Source organism: Bombina bombina, chromosome 2 (genome assembly GCF_027579735.1).
Source record: "Bombina bombina isolate aBomBom1 chromosome 2, aBomBom1.pri, whole genome shotgun sequence".
Classification (NCBI taxonomy): Eukaryota; Metazoa; Chordata; class Amphibia; order Anura; family Bombinatoridae; genus Bombina; species Bombina bombina.
This window is the reverse complement of record NC_069500.1, coordinates 604,309,295-604,324,332: the sequence shown is the minus strand read 5'-3', so window position 1 is coordinate 604,324,332 and position 15,038 is coordinate 604,309,295. Positions and strand designations below refer to the sequence as shown.

At 47.3% G+C, this 15,038-nt stretch overlaps 1 protein-coding gene across 1 annotated transcript in view; it reads left to right on the top strand.

Moving 5' to 3' along the window:
- Nucleotides 1-15,038, top strand: part of LOC128649318 (tight junction protein ZO-2) — a gene marked incomplete in the record, with an annotated part of 134,081 nt that overhangs the window by 105,052 nt on the left and 13,991 nt on the right.

Sequence of the window (15,038 nt, the reverse complement as noted above, 5' to 3'; positions counted from 1 at the left end):
AATGCTCGTTTGTTCTGCTAATAGCTCCGGCATGGCCTCACAGGTTTTGGTATGCGGATCTTGTCCGGATGGCATCTTGCCAGCCATGGACTCTTCCGTTAAGACCAGACCTTCTGTCACAAGGTCCTTTTTTCCATCCGGATCTGAAATCCTTAAATTTAAAGGTATGGAGATTGAACGCTTGATTCTTGGTCATAGAGGTTTCTCTGACTCCGTGATTAATACTATGTTACAGGCTCGTAAATCTGTATCTCGAGAGATATATTATAGAGTCTGGAAGACTTATATTTCATGGTGTCTTTCTCATCATTTTTCTTGGCATTCTTTTAGAATACCGAGAATTTTACAATTTCTTCAGGATGGTTTGGATAAGGGTTTGTCCGCAAGTTCTTTGAAAGGACAAATCTCTGCTCTTTCTGTTCTTTTTCACAGAAAGATTGCTATTCTTCCTGATATTCATTGTTTTGTACAAGCTTTGGTTCGTATAAAACCTGTCATTAAGTCAATTTCTCCTCCTTGGAGTTTGAATTTGGTTCTGGGAGCTCTTCAAGCTCCTCCGTTTGAACCTATGCATTCATTGGACATTAAATTACTTTCTTGGAAAGTTTTGTTCCTTTTGGCCATCTCTTCTGCTAGAAGAGTTTCTGAATTATCTGCTCTTTCGTGTGAGTCTCCTTTTCTGATTTTTCATCAGGATAAGGCGGTGTTGCGAACTTCTTTTGAATTTTTACCTAAAGTTGTGAATTCCAACAACATTAGTAGAGAAATTGTGGTTCCTTCATTATGTCCTAATCCTAAGAATTCTAAGGAGAAATCATTGCATTCTTTGGATGTTGTTAGAGCTTTGAAATATTATGTTGAAGCTACGAAATCTTTCCGTAAGACTTCTAGTCTATTTGTTATCTTTTCCGGTTCTAGGAAAGGCCAGAAAGCTTCTGCCATTTCTTTGGCATCTTGGTTGAAATCTTTAATTCATCTTGCCTATGTTGAGTCGGGTAAAACTCCGCCTCAAAGAATTACAGCTCATTCTACTAGGTCAGTATCTACTTCCTGGGCGTTTAGGAATGAAGCTTCGGTTGACCAGATCTGCAAAGCAGCAACTTGGTCTTCTTTGCATACTTTTACTAAATTCTACCATTTTGATGTATTTTCTTCTTCTGAAGCAGTTTTTGGTAGAAAAGTTCTTCAGGCAGCGGTTTCAGTTTGAATCTTCTGCTTATGTTTTTTGTTAAACTTTATTTTGGGTGTGGATTATTTTCAGCAGGAATTGGCTGTCTTTATTTTATCCCTCCCTCTCTAGTGACTCTTGTGTGGAAAGATCCACATCTTGGGTAGTCATTATCCCATACGTCACTAGCTCATGGACTCTTGTTAATTACATGAAAGAAAACATAATTTATGTAAGAACTTACCTGATAAATTCATTTCTTTCATATTAACAAGAGTCCATGAGGCCCACCCTTTTTTGTGGTGGTTATGATTTTTTTGTATAAAGCACAATTATTCCAATTCCTTATTTTATATGCTTCGCACTTTTTCTTATCACCCCACTTCTTGGCTATTCGTTAAACTGATTTGTGGGTGTGGTGAGGGGTGTATTTATAGGCATTTTAAGGTTTGGGAAACTTTGCCCCTCCTGGTAGGAATGTATATCCCATACGTCACTAGCTCATGGACTCTTGTTAATATGAAAGAAATGAATTTATCAGGTAAGTTCTTACATAAATTATGTTTTTTCAAGGATTTTTGGATAAAATCTGTCCAAAATCATTGGATTCAGAGCATTGTCTCTCAAGGGTATCGAATAGGATTCAAAGTAAGACCTCCTGTGAGAAGATTTTTTCTCTTACACATTCCTGTAAATCCAGTAAAAGCTCAGGCTTTTCTGAAGTGTGTTTCAGACCTGGAGTCTTCAGGGGTAATCATGCCAGTTCCTCTTCAGGAACAAGGTTTGGGGTTTTATTCAAACCTATTCATTGTACCAAAGAAAGAAAATTTGTTCAGACCAGTTCTGGATCTGAAAATTTTGAATCGTTATGTAAGAGTACCAACTTTCAAGATGGTGACTATAAGGACTATTCTGCCTTTTGTTCAGCAAGGACATTATATGTCCACAATAGACTTGCAGGATGCATACCTTCATATTCCGATTCATCCAGAACACTATCAGTTTCTGAGATTCTCTTTTCTAGACAAGCATTACCAATTTGTTGCTCTTCCATTTGGCCTAGCAACAGCTCCAATAATCTTTTCAAAGGTTCTGGGTGCCCTACTATCTGTAATCAGAGAACAGGGTATTGCGGTGTTTCCTTATTTGGACGATATCTTGGTACTAGCTCAGTCTTTACATACTGCAGAATCTCACACGAATCAACTAGTGTTGTTTCTTCGGAAACATGGTTGGAGGATCAATTTACCAAAAAGTTTCTTGATTCCTCAGACAAGAGTCACCTTTTTAGGTTTCCAGATAGATTCAGTGTCCATGACTCTGTCTCTAACAGACAAGAGACGTTTAAAATTGGTTGCAGCCTGCCGGCACCTTCAGTCTCAGTCATTCCCTTCAGTGGCTATGTGCATGGAAGTTTTAGGTCTCATGACTGCAGCATCGGACGCAATCCCCTTTGCTCGTTTTCACATGAGACCTCTACAGCTGTGTATGCTGAATCAATGGTGCAGGGATTATACAAAGATATCACAATTAATATCCTTGAATCCCAATGTACGACACTCTCTGACATGGTGGATAGATCACCATCGTTTGGTTCAAGGCTTCTTTTGTTCGCCCAACCTGGACTGTGATCACAACAGATGCGAGTCTTTCAGGTTGGGGAGCCGTTTGGGGGTCTCTGACAGCACAAGGGGTTTGGAAATCTCAAGAGGCGAGATTACCAATAAATATTTTAGAACTCCGTGCAATTCTCAGGGCTCTTCAGTTCTGGCCTCTACTAAAGAGAGAACCGTTCATTTGTTTTCAGACAGACAATATCACAACTGTGGCTTATGTCAATCATCAGGGTGGGACTCACAGTCCCCAAGCTATGAAAGAAGTATCTCGGATACTTTCTTGGGCGGAATCCAGCTCCTGTCTAATCTCTGCGGTGCATATCCCAGGTGTAGACAATTGGGAGGCGGATTATCTCAGCCGCCAGACTTTACATCCAGGGGAGTGGTCTCTCCATCCAGATGTGTTTTCTCAGATTGTTCAGATGTGGGGGCTTCCAGAGATAGATCTCATGGCCTCTCATCTAAACAAGAAACTTCCCAGATACCTGTCCAGGTCCAGGGATGTTCAGGCGGAAGCAGTGGATGCGCTGACACTTCCTTGGTGTTATCAACCTGCTTACATCTTCCCGCCTCTAGATCTTCTTCCAAGAGTGATTTCCAAAATCATCATGGAACAGTCTTTTGTGTTGCTGGTGGCTCCAGCATGGCCACACAGGTTTTGGTATGCGGATCTGGTTCGGATGTCCAGTTGCCCGTCTTGGCCACTTCCGTTACGGCCGGACCTTCTATCTCAAGGTCCGTTTTTCCATCAGGATCTCAAATCATTAAATTTGAAGGTATGGAAATTGAACGCTTAGTTCTAAGTCATAGAGGTTTCTCTGATTCAGTGATTAATACTATGTTGCAAGCTCGTAAATCTGTCTCTAGGAAGATTTATTATAGAGTTTGGAAGGCTTACATTTCATGGTGTTCTTCTCATAAATTCTCCTGGCATTCTTTTAGAATTCCTAGAATTTTGCAGTTTCTTCAGGATGGTCTGGATAAGGGTTTGTCTGCAAGTTCCTTGAAAGGACAAATCTCCGCTCTTTCTGTTTTATTTCACAGAAAAATTGCTATACTTCCTGATATACACTGTTTTGTACAGGCTTTAGTTCGTATTAAGCCTGTCATTAAGTCAATTTCTCCTCCTTGGAGTCTTAATTTGGTTTTAAAGGCGTTACAGGCTCCTCCATTTGAGCCCATGCATTCTTTGGACATTAAACTACTTTCTTGGAAAGTGTTGTTCCTTTTGGCTATCTCTTCTGCTAGAAGAGTTTCTGAGCTATCTGCTCTTTCTTGTGAGTCTCCTTTTCTGATTTTTCATCAGGATAAGGCAGTTTTGCGGACTTCTTTTCAATTTTTACCTAAGGTTGTGAATTCTAACAACATTAGTAGAGAAATTGTTGTCCCTTCTTTATTTCCTAATCCTAAGAATTCTTTGGAGAGATCCTTACATTTGGATGTGGTAAGAGCTTTGAAATATTATGTGGAAGCTACTAAAAATTTCAGGAAGACTTCTAGTCTATTTGTTTTATTTTCTTGTCCTAGGAAAGGTCAGAAAGCTTCTGCTGTTTCCTTGGCTTCTTGGTTGAAACTTTTGATTCATCAAGCTTATTTGGAGTCGGGTCAAACCCCGCCTCAGAGAATTACAGCTCATTCTACTAGATCAGTCTCTACTTCATGGGCTTTTAAGAATGAAGCTTCAGTCGATCAGATTTGCAAAGCAGCCACTTGGTCCTCTTTGCATACATTTACTAAATTCTACCATTTTGATGTATTTGCTTCTTCGGAAGCAGTTTTTGGTAGAAAGGTTCTTCAGGCAGCTGTTTCAGTTTGATTCTTCTGCTTTTTGATTTAAGTTTTTTCCTTTCAAAGGTGAAAATAAACTTATTTTTGGGTTGTGGATTATTTTCTCAGCGGAATATGGCTGTTTTTGTTTTATTCCCTCCCTCTCTAGTGACTCTTGAGTGGAAGACTCCACATCTTGGGTATTGATATCCCATATGTCACTAGCTCATGGACTCTTGCCAATTACATGAAAGAAAACATAATTTATGTAAGAACTTACCTGATAAATTCATTTCTTTCATATTGGCAAGAGTCCATGAGGCCCCTTTTTTATGGTGGTTGTGATTTTTTGTATAAAGCACAATAATTTCCAAATTTGATGCTTTCTACTCCTTTCTTTATCACCCCACTGCTTGGCTATTCGTTAAACTGAATTGTGGGTGTGGTAAGGGGTGTATTTATAGGCATTTTGAGGTTTGGGAAACTTTGCCCCTCCTGGTAGGATTGTATATCCCATATGTCACTAGCTCATGGACTCTTGCCAATATGAAAGAAATTAATTTATCAGGTAAGTTCTTACATAAATTATGTTTTTTGTGCTCTCTTTCTCTCTCCCCCTATCTTTTGCGCTCTCTTTCTCTCTCCCCTCACTTTTGCTCTCTCCCCCTCTTTTGCGCTCTTTTCCCTCTCTTCTGCTCTCTCTTCCCTCTTTTTTTTGCTCTCCCCCCACTTTTTTTTTTGTTCTCTCCCCCCTCTTTTTTTTTTTGCTCTCTCCCCCCTCTTTTTTTTTTTGCTCTCTCCCCCCTCGTTTTTTTTTTGCTCTCTCCCCCCTCGTTTTTGCTCTCTCCCCTCTTTTTTTGCTCTCCCCTCTTTTTTTTTTTTTTTGCTCGCTCTCTTCCCTCTTTTGCTCGCTCTCTTCCCTCTTTTGCTCGCTCTCTTCCCTCTTTTGCTCGCTCTCTTCCCTCTTTTGCTCGCTCTCTTCCCTCTTTTGCTCGCTCTCTTCCCTCTTTTGTGCTCTCTAACCTCTTTTGCGCGCTCTCTTCCCTCTTTTGCGCGCTCTCTTCCCTCTTTTGCGCGCTCTCTTCCCTCTTTTGCGCGCTCTCTTCCCTCTTTTGCGCGCTCTCTTCCCTCTTTTGCGCGCTCTCTTCCCTCTTTTGCGCGCTCTCTTCCCTCTTTTGCGCGCTCTCTTCCCTCTTTTGCGCGCTCTCTTCCCTCTTTTGCGCTCTCTCTTCCCTCTTTTGCGCTCTCTCTTCCCTCTTTTGCGCGCTCTCTTCCCTCTTTTGCGCGCTCTCTTCCCTCTTTTGCGCGCTCTCTTCCCTCTTTTGCGCGCTCTCTTCCCTCTTTTGCGCGCTCTCTTCCCTCTTTTGCGCTCTCCCCTCTTTTGCGCTCTCCCCTCTTTTGCGCCCTCTCTTCCCTCTTTTGCGCCCTCTCTTCCCTCTTTTGCGCCCTCTCTCTCTTCCCTCTTTCTCTCTTTTGTGCTCTCCCTCTCTTTTGCTCTTTCTCTGTCTTCCCTCTTTTGCTCTTTCTCTGTCTTCCCTCTTTTGCGCTCTATCTGTCTTCCCTCTTTTGCGCTCTCTCTGTCTTCCCTCTTTTGCGCTCTCTCTGTCTTCCCTCTTTTGCGCTCTCTCTGTCTTCCCTCTTTTGCGCTCTCTCTGTCTTCCCTCTTTTGCGCTCTCTCTGTCTTCCCTCTTTTGCGCTCTCTCTGTCTTCCCTCTTTTGCGCTCTCTCTGTCTTCCCTCTTTCTCTCTTTTGTGCTCTCCCTCTCTTTTGCTCTTTCTCTGTCTTCCCTCTTTTGCGCTCTATCTGTCTTCCCTCTTTTGCGCTCTATCTGTCTTCCCTCTTTTGCGCTCTCTCTGTCTTCCCTCTTTTGCGCTCTCTCTGTCTTCCCTCTTTTGCGCTCTCTCTGTCTTCCCTCTTTTGCGCTCTCTCTGTCTTCCCTCTTTTGCGCTCTCTCTGTCTTCCCTCTTTTGCGCTCTCTCTGTCTTCCCTCTTTTGCGCTCTCTCTGTCTTCCCTCTTTTGCGCTCTCTCTGTCTTCCCTCTTTTGCGCTCTCTCTGTCTTCCCTCTTTTGCGCTCTCTCTGTCTTCCCTCTTTTGCGCTCTCTCTGTCTTCCCTCTTTTGCGCTCTCTCTGTCTTCCCTCTTTTGCGCTCTCTTCCCTCTTTTGCGCGCTCTCTTCCCTCTTTTGCGCGCTCTCTTCCCTCTTTTGCGCGCTCTCTTCCCTCTTTTGCGCGCTCTCTTCCCTCTTTTGCGCGCTCTCTTCCCTCTTTTGCGCGCTCTCTTCCCTCTTTTGCGCGCTCTCTTCCCTCTTTTGCGCTCTCTCTTCCCTCTTTTGCGCTCTCTCTTCCCTCTTTTGCGCGCTCTCTTCCCTCTTTTGCGCGCTCTCTTCCCTCTTTTGCGCCCTCTCTCTCTTCCCTCTTTTGCGCCCTCTCTCTCTTCCCTCTTTTGCGCCCTCTCTCTCTTCCCTCTTTTGCGCCCTCTCTCTCTTCCCTCTTTCTCTCTTTTGTGCTCTCCCTCTCTTTTGCTCTTTCTCTGTCTTCCCTCTTTTGCGCTCTATCTGTCTTCCCTCTTTTGCGCTCTCTCTGTCTTCCCTCTTTTGCGCTCTCTCTGTCTTCCCTCTTTTGCGCTCTCTCTGTCTTCCCTCTTTTGCGCTCTCTCTGTCTTCCCTCTTTTGCGCTCTCTCTGTCTTCCCTCTTTTGCGCTCTCTCTGTCTTCCCTCTTTTGCGCTCTCTTTTGCTCTCTCTGTCTTCCCTCTTTTGCGCTCTCTTTTGCTCTCTCTGTCTTCCCTCTTTTGCGCTCTCTTTTGCGCTCTCTCTCTCCCCTCTTTTGCGCTCTCTTTTGCGCTCTCTCTCTCCCCTCTTTTGCGCTCTCTTTTGCGCTCTCTGTCTTCCCTCTTTTGCGCTCTCTTTTGCTCTCTCTGTCTTCCCTCTTTTGCGCTCTCTTTTGCTCTGTCTTCCCTCTTTTGCGCTCTCTTTTGCTCTGTCTTCCCTCTTTTGCGCTCTCTTTTGCTCTGTCTTCCCTCTTTTGCGCTCTCTTTTGCTCTCTCTGTCTTCCCTCTTTTGCGCTCTCTCTGTCTTCCCACTTTTGCGCTCTCTCTCTCCCCTCTTTTGCGCGCTCTCCCCTCTTTTGTGCTCTCTTTTGCGCTCTCTCTCTCCCCTCTTTTGCGCTCTCCCTCTCTTTTGCGCTCTCTCTGTCTTCCCTCTTTTGCGCTCTCTCTGTCTTCCCACTTTTGCGCTCTCTCTCTCCCCTCTTTTGCGCGCTCTCCCCTCTTTTGTGCTCTCTTTTGCGCTCTCTCTCTCCCCTCTTTTGCGCTCTCCCTCTCTTTTGCGCTCTCTCTGTCTTCCCTCTTTTGCGCTCTCTCTGTCTTCCCTCTTTTGCGCCCTCTTTTGCGCTCTCTCTCTCTCCCCTCTTTTGCGCTCTCTCTCTCCCCTCTTTTGCTCTCTTTTGCGCTCTCTCTCTCTCTCTCTCCCCTCTTTTGCTCTCTTTTGCGCGCTCTCTCTCTCCCCTCTTTTGCGCTCTCTTTTGCACTCTCTCTCTCCCCTCTTTTGCGCTCTCTTTTGCTCTCTCCCCTCTTTTGCTCTCTCCCCTCTTTTGCTCTCTCTCCCCTCTTTTGCTCTCTCTCCCCTCTTTTGCGCTCTCCCTCTCTTTTGCTCTCTCCCTCTCTTTTGCTCTCTCTCTCCCTCTCTTTTGCTCTCTCTGTCTTCCCTCTTTTGCGCTCTCTCTGTCTTCCCTCTTTTGCGCTCTCTCTGTCTTCCCTCTTTTGCGCTCTCTCTGTCTTCCCTCTTTTGCTCTCTTTTGCGCTCTCCCTTGCCTGACCACGCCAACCCGTCACGCCTGAAGGGCCAAGCCCCCTCCACGGCAGCTTCCAAAAAACACTTTCTCTGCTGCTCAAGGCCAGGTATGTTTGTCCTTGTATACAAAGAGAGAAGCGCTCTACCAGGAACGAACAACAGCTCAGTGGCTTGTTCTATGGCGATTTACCACCCGGAAGCAGCCTCTTTTAGACCAGTGTGCTTTTCACAGAAGAAAACTTTCCTGAAGTATATCAGTCTGATCCCGCCAAGTAAGGTCAGTCCAGCCCCGAAATACCAGGCAATTCTCCTCTGAACAAGGAACATGACAACCCCAGACGATCGTTTCGGCCTTCTATGGGCCTCGTCAGTGAGGTGCAGCCACATTCCTCTAAGCACACTGGGCAAGGAGTCCACGTCTGGTTTCCCCCATCACCCATAGGGAGACTTCCCCAGGGTCATAATAATTTGCATACAAAGAGAGAAGCGCTCTACCAGGAACGAACAACAGCTCAGTGGCTTGTTCTATGGCGATTTACCACCCGGAAGCAGCCTCTTTTAGACCAGTGTGCTTTTCACAGAAGAAAACTTTCCTGAAGTATATCAGTCTGATCCCGCCAAGTAAGGTCAGTCCAGCCCCGAAATACCAGGCAATTCTCCTCTGAACAAGGAACATGACAACCCCAGACGATCGTTTCGGCCTTCTATGGGCCTCGTCAGTGAGGTGCAGCCACATTCCTCTAAGCACACTGGGCAAGGAGTCCACGTCTGGTTTCCCCCATCACCCATAGGGAGACTTCCCCAGGGTCATAATAATTTGCATACAAAGAGAGAAGCGCTCTACCAGGAACGAACAACAGCTCAGTGGCTTGTTCTATGGCGATTTACCACCCGGAAGCAGCCTCTTTTAGACCAGTGTGCTTTTCACAGAAGAAAACTTTCCTGAAGTATATCAGTCTGATCCCGCCAAGTAAGGTCAGTCCAGCCCCGAAATACCAGGCAATTCTCCTCTGAACAAGGAACATGACAACCCCAGACGATCGTTTCGGCCTTCTATGGGCCTCGTCAGTGAGGTGCAGCCACATTCCTCTAAGCACACTGGGCAAGGAGTCCACGTCTGGTTTCCCCCATCACCCATAGGGAGACTTCCCCAGGGTCATAATAATTTGCATACAAAGAGAGAAGCGCTCTACCAGGAACGAACAACAGCTCAGTGGCTTGTTCTATGGCGATTTACCACCCGGAAGCAGCCTCTTTTAGAACAGTGTGCTTTTCACAGAAGAAAACTTTCCTGAAGTATATCAGTCTGATCCCGCCAAGTAAGGTCAGTCCAGCCCCGAAATACCAGGCAATTCTCCTCTGAACAAGGAACATGACAACCCCAGACGATCGTTGTTTGTCCTTGTGTAGTCTCTACTTCCCTCTTTTGCGCTCTCTCTGTCTTCCCTCTTTTGCGCTCGCTCTCTCCCCTCTTTTGCGCTCTCTTTTGCGCTCTCTTTTGCGCTCTCTCCCCTCTTTTGCGCTCTCTCCCCTCTTTTGCGCTCTCTTTTGCTCTCTCTGTCTTCCCTCTTTTGCGCTCTCTTTTGCTCTCTCTGTCTTCCCTCTTTTGCGCTCTCTTTTGCTCTCTGTCTTCCCTCTTTTGCGCTCTCTTTTGCTCTCTCTGTCTTCCCTCTTTTGCGCTCTCTCTGTCTTCCCACTTTTGCGCGCTCTCCCTCCCCTCTTTTGCGCGCTCTCCCCTCTTTTGCGCGCTCTCCCCTCTTTTGCGCGCTCTCCCCTCTTTTGCGCGCTCTCCCCTCTTTTGCGCGCTCTCCCCTCTTTTGTGCTCTCTTTTGCGCTCTCTCTCTCCCCTCTTTTGCGCTCTCCCTCTCTTTTGCGCTCTCTCTGTCTTCCCTCTTTTGCGCTCTCTCTGTCTTCCCTCTTTTGCGCTCTCTCTGTCTTCCCTCTTTTGCGCTCTCTCTGTCTTCCCTCTTTTGCGCTCTCTCTGTCTTCCCTCTTTTGCGCTCTCTCTGTCTTCCCTCTTTTGCGCTCTCTCTGTCTTCCCTCTTTTGTGCCCTCTTTTGCGCTCTCTCTCTCTCCCCTCTTTTGCGCTCTCTCTCTCCCCTCTTTTGCTCTCTTTTGCGCTCTCTCTCTCTCTCTCTCCCCTCTTTTGCTCTCTTTTGCGCGCTCTCTCTCTCCCCTCTTTTGCGCTCTCTTTTGCGCTTTCTCTCTCCCCTCTTTTGCGCTCTCTTTTGCTCTCTCCCCTCTTTTGCTCTCTCTCCCCTCTTTTGCTCTCTCCCTCTCTTTTGCTCTCTCTCTCCCTCTCTTTTGCTCTCTCTGTCTTCTCTCTTTTGCTCTCTCTGTCTTCCCTCTTTTGCGCTCTCTTTTGCTCTGTCTTCCCTCTTTTGCGCTCTCTTTTGCTCTGTCTTCCCTCTTTTGCGCTCTCTTTTGCTCTGTCTTCCCTCTTTTGCGCTCTCTTTTGCTCTCTCTTCCCTCTTTTGCGCTCTCTTTTGCTCTCTCTGTCTTCCCTCTTTTGCGCTCTCTCTCTCCCCTCTTTTGCGCTCTCCCTCTCTTTTGCGCTCTCTCTGTCTTCCCTCTTTTGCGCTCTCCCTCTCTTTTGCGCTCTCTCTGTCTTCCCTCTTTTGCGCTCTCTCTGTCTTCCCTCTTTTGCGCTCTCTCTGTCTTCCCTCTTTTGCGCTCTCTCTGTCTTCCCTCTTTTGCGCTCTCTCTGTCTTCCCTCTTTTGCGCCCTCTTTTGCGCTCTCTCTCTCTCCCCTCTTTTGCGCTCTCTCTCTCCCCTCTTTTGCTCTCTTTTGCGCTCTCTCTCTCTCTCCCCTCTTTTGCTCTCTTTTGCGCGCTCTCTCTCTCCCCTCTTTTGCGCTCTCTTTTGCGCTCTCTCTCTCCCCTCTTTTGCGCTCTCTTTTGCTCTCTCCCCTCTTTTGCTCTCTCCCCTCTTTTGCTCTCTCTCCCCTCTTTTGCGCTCTCCCTCTCTTTTGCGCTCTCCCTCTCTTTTGCGCTCTCCCTCTCTTTTGCTCTCTCCCTCTCTTTTGCTCTCTCTCTCCCTCTCTTTTGCTCTCTCTGTCTTCCCTCTTTTGCGCTCTCTCTGTCTTCCCTCTTTTGCGCTCTCTCTGTCTTCCCTCTTTTGCGCTCTCTCTGTCTTCCCTCTTTTGCGCTCTCTCTGTCTTCCCTCTTTTGCTCTCTTTTGCGCTCTCCCTTGCCTGACCACGCCAACCCGTCACGCCTGAAGGGCCAAGCCCCCTCCACGGCAGCTTCCAAAAAACACTTTCTCTGCTGCTCAAGGCCAGGTATGTTTGTCCTTGTGTAGTCTCTACTTCCCTCTTTTACGCTCTCTCTGTCTTCCCTCTTTTGCGCTCGCTCTCTCCCCTCTTTTGCGCTCTCTTTTGCGCTCTCTTTTGCGCTCTCTCCCCTCTTTTGCGCTCTCTCCCCTCTTTTGCGCTCTTTTGCTCTCTCTGTCTTCCCTCTTTTGCGCTCTCTTTTGCTCTCTCTGTCTTCCCTCTTTTGCGCTCTCTTTTGCTCTGTCTTCCCTCTTTTGCGCTCTCTTTTGCTCTGTCTTCCCTCTTTTGCGCTCTCTCTGTCTTCCCACTTTTGCGCTCTCTCTCTCCCCTCTTTTGCGCTCTCTCCCCTCTTTTGCGCGCTCTCCCCTCTTTTGCGCGCTCTCCCCTCTTTTGCGCGCTCTCCCCTCTTTTGCGCGCTCTCCCCTCTTTTGTGCTCTCTTTTGCGCTCTCTCTCTCCCCTCTTTTGCGCTCTCCCTCTCTTTTGCGCTCTCTCTGTCTTCCCTCTTTTGCGCTCTCTCTGTCTTCCCTCTTTTGCGCTCTCTCTGTCTTCCCTCTTTTGCGCTCTCTCTGTCTTCCCTCTTTTGCGCTCTCTCTGTCTTCCCTCTTTTGCACTCTCTCTGTCTTCCCTCTTTTGCGCTCTCTCTGTCTTCCCTCTTTTGCGCTCTCTCTGTCTTCCCTCTTTTGCGCTCTCTCTGTCTTCCCTCTTTTGCGCTCTCTCTGTCTTCCCTCTTTTGCGCTCTCTCTGTCTTCCCTCTTTTGCGCTCTCTCTGTCTTCCCTCTTTTGCGCTCTCTCTGTCTTCCCTCTTTTGCGCCCTCTTTTGCGCTCTCTCTCTCTCCCCTCTTTTGCGCTCTCTCTCTCTCCCCTCTTTTGCGCTCTCTCTCTCTCCCCTCTTTTGCTCTCTTTTGCGCTCTCTCTCTCTCTCTCCCCTCTTTTGCTCTCTTTTGCGCGCTCTCTCTCTCCCCTCTTTTGCGCTCTCTTTTGCTCTCTCCCCTCTTTTGCTCTCTCTCCCCTCTTTTGCGCTCTCCCTCTCTTTTGCGCTCTCCCTCTCTTTTGCTCTCTCCCTCTCTTTTGCTCTCTCTCTCCCTCTCTTTTGCTCTCTCTGTCTTCCCTCTTTTGCGCTCTCTCTGTCTTCCCTCTTTTGCGCTCTCTCTGTCTTCCCTCTTTTGCTCTCTTTTGCGCTCTCCCTTGCCTGACCACGCCAACCCGTCACGCCTGAAGGGCCAAGCCCCCTCCACGGCAGCTTCCAAAAAACACTTTCTCTGCTGCTCAAGGCCAGGTATGTTTGTCCTTGTGTAGTCTCTACTTCCCTCTTTTGCGCTCTCTCTGTCTTCCCTCTTTTGCGCTCGCTCTCTCCCCTCTTTTGCGCTCTCTTTTGCGCTCTCTTTTGCGCTCTCTCCCCTCTTTTGCTCTCTCTCCCCTCTTTTGCGCTCTCTTTTGCTCTCTCTCTCCCCTCTTTTGCGCTCTTTTGCTCTCTCTCTCTCCCCTCTTTTGCGCTCTCTTTTGCTCTCTCTCTCCCCTCTTTTGCGCTCTCTTTTGCGCTCTCTCTCCCCTCTTTTGCGCTCTCTTTTGCTCTCTCTCTCCCCTCTTTTGCGCTCTCTTTTGCGCTCTCTTTTGCGCTCTCTCTCTCTCCCCTCTTTTGCGCTCTCTTTTGCGCTCTCTCTCTCTCTCCCCTCTTTTGCGCTCTCTTTTGCTCTCTCTCTCCCCTCTTTTGCGCTCTCTTTTGCTCTCTCTCTCCCCTCTTTTGCGCTCTCTTTTGCGCTCTCTTTTGCGCTCTCTCTCTCTCCCCTCTTTTGCGCTCTCTTTTGCGCTCTCTCTCTCTCTCCCCTCTTTTGCGCTCTCTTTTGCGCTCTCTCTCTCTCTCTCCCCTCTTTTGCGCTCTCTTTTGCTCTCTCTCTCCCCTCTTTTGCGCTCTCTCTGTCTTCCGTGCTCTCTCTGTCTTCCGTGCTCTCCCTCTCTTTTGCGCTCTCTCTGTCTTCCCTCTTTTGCGCTCTCTCTGTCTTCCCTCTTTTGCGCTCTCTCTCTCTCCCCTCTTTTGCGCTCTCTTTTGCGCGCTCTCTCTCTCCCCTCTTTTGCTCTCTTTTGCGCGCTCTCTCTCCCCTCTTTTGCGCTCTCTTTTGCTCTCTCTCTCTCCCCTCTTTTGCGCTCTCTTTTGCTCTCTCTCTCTCTCCCCTCTTTTGCGCTCTCTTTTGCTCTCTCTCTCTCCCCTCTTTTGCGCTCTCTTTTGCTCTCTCTCTCTCCCCTCTTTTGCGCTCTCTTTTGCTCTCTCTCTCTCCCCTCTTTTGCGCTCTCTTTTGCTCTCTCTCTCTCCCCTCTTTTGTGCTCTCTTTTGCTCTCTCTCTCTCCCCTCTTTTGCGCTCTCCCCTCTTTTGCTCTCTCTCTCTCCCCTCTTTTGCTCTCTCCCCTCTTTTGCGCTCTCTCTCTCTTTTGCTCTCTCTCCCCTCTTTTGCGCTCTCCCTCTCTTTTGCTCTCTCTCTCCCCTCTTTTGCGCTCTCTCTGTCTTCCCTCTTTTGCGCTCTCTCTGTCTTCCCTCTTTTGCGCTCTCTCTGTCTTCCCTCTTTTGCGCTCTCTCTGTCTTCCCTCTTTTGCGCTCTCTCTGTCTTCCCTCTTTTGCGCTCTCTCTGTCTTCCCTCTTTTGCGCTCTCTCTGTCTTCCCTCTTTTGCGCTCTCTCTGTCTTCCCTCTTTTGCGCTCTCTCTGTCTTCCCTCTTTTGCGCTCTCTCTGTCTTCCCTCTTTTGCGCTCTCTCTGTCTTCCCTCTTTTGCTCTCTTTTGCGCTCTCCCTCGCCTGACCACGCCAACCCGTCACGCCTGAAGGGCCAAGCCCCCTCCACGGCAGCTTCCAAAAAACACTTTCTCTGCTGCTCAAGGCCAGGTATGTTTGTCCTTGTGTAGTCTCTACTGCCCATGACTGCATCTGACAAACATACCTGGCCTTTTATTATATAGGTTAAAAGCCTGGGAACATTCCCTGATTTTAAACAAGTTGTAAGGTTTTTCCTAGCTATCTAAACAGCCAAGTCTAATGAAAACTAGTGTCATCTATTATAAATATAACCATATACTTTGACACTCAATACTGGAACAAATAAATATTATCAATACTTCAGAGGTAACACTAACTGTAACTGTGTATTTAAATCTTTAGGTACTAATGTATCCAAAATGTAGATCCATTTGTTCTCCCTTTGTAAAAGTAACTTGTTCCTATCCCAACCTCTAAGTAGGGGTGGTATGTGGCCTATGATTATATATCTCAAATCGGAAACTGCATGTCGGTGTTGTAAAAAATGTCTAGCCACCGGCTGCTTTGAGCTACCCGATTTCAAGGCACCCCGGATAGCACACCCCCTGGAGTAATATTTTTTTTTATTAGGTCTAGGGTTACCTGCACAACCAAATATATTATCTACATGCTACACTGTCCATGTG